The sequence below is a fragment of the Pinus tabuliformis genome, chromosome 5_2 (assembly GCF_031772625.1).
Source record: "Pinus tabuliformis cultivar Carrire ecotype Pingquan chromosome 5_2, CPIR1, whole genome shotgun sequence".
Lineage (NCBI taxonomy): Eukaryota > Viridiplantae > Streptophyta > Pinopsida > Pinales > Pinaceae > Pinus > Pinus tabuliformis.
The window spans coordinates 148,198,783-148,200,050 of record NC_142306.1 but is presented as its reverse complement, the minus strand read 5'-3'; the positions used below and the strand labels follow the sequence as shown (position 1 = coordinate 148,200,050).

Here is a 1,268-nt window from a genome sequence, read left to right as displayed (position 1 = left end):
ACATAACAGAAATTTCCCACATTCATTCCAAATAATCTCTTGTTCAGTGCAGCTAATCTCGAAACCTGCTATTTGAAAATAGTTACCTTGTCCACCAAGACAATGCTCCTCCTAGATAACTGAGCAATCTTCAAATTGATATGTCTCTAGCTTGCCTAGAGACTCTGCCTAGACTTCCTATCTCAGTCTTCCCCTGTATTAGATGACTCAGACCTCTGTAATAAAACAGACCTTGCCTTTCCTTCTAATTTCGGATCCATGTATTCCTGGTTTGAGGCTCCTGTAGAATGACTGACCTCTATATCTCGAATCCCTGCAATACAACAGGCCACAAACTTCGGATGATAGCTCTTTGAGGCGATATAGAATTTGGATTTTATTCCTTCCATGTTCCTTTTGTCTGTTATAATATCTCACATGGACACATTTTGCACTAGGATCAGTTCCTTCAATAGTGTTTGTCACAAGAAAACTTAAATTGGCCTTGAAGAAATTATGAACTGCTGCTCTATGCGCTTTGTCAGGATCTGGTGAAAAGACAAGAGGAACAAGATTCTTGATATCTCCTGCAGAAACTCAAGCAAGCAAGTCTTTCAACTTTTCTGCATCACTTTCACCAGCTAAGTTTTTAAATGTCTCAACATGTATACTGTAATCTGAACTGTTTACACTACTTAGCTGGCATTCCCTGCTACTGACTTCATTTGTCAACATAGAGCTCTCTTGAGGCACCTTCTTTCCTCTGTTGGAACATCCAAACATGTCAGATGGACCACCTTCCTATCACAGTCTACTTCATTTACAATAAAATCAATATACCTCTGCTTTAGCACTCCTCGAAACCACGGGCACATTAGTAGTGTAACAGACAATCCCCCACATTGGCTTCCTCTGCCATTGTTGTTAGGGGACCCTCCTACTGGACTTGGGTTATAATTGGCAACAGGCCCAGGCTTTCAGATATATATATATATATATATATATATATATATATATATATATATATATATATATATATATATATATATATATATTACACCAACTTCTGGCTGTAGGTACTTTATAAATTGATCATCGTGCTCGCAGCCCTGAAGTAGTCAAAGGGGCACTCTGTGTTCGATCACCACACTCACGGGCTTAAAGTAAGTTATTGGGTTGCAGCTTGCTATGACACAATCTGAGCCCAATCGTACTGCAGTTGTAGGAAATGAATTTGTAAATATATGTGTGTTTGCTGTAGTGGTTAACAATAATGAAAATAAATTCAA

The 1,268-nt window shown here is 38.4% G+C and overlaps 1 pseudogene; it reads right to left on the bottom strand.

Annotated features, from left to right (window-relative positions):
• Window positions 1-207: 207 nt before the first annotated feature.
• On the bottom strand, window positions 208-898 carry LOC149157959 (multisubstrate pseudouridine synthase 7-like; annotated as a pseudogene).
• Between the last annotated feature and the right edge of the window lie 370 nt (window positions 899-1,268).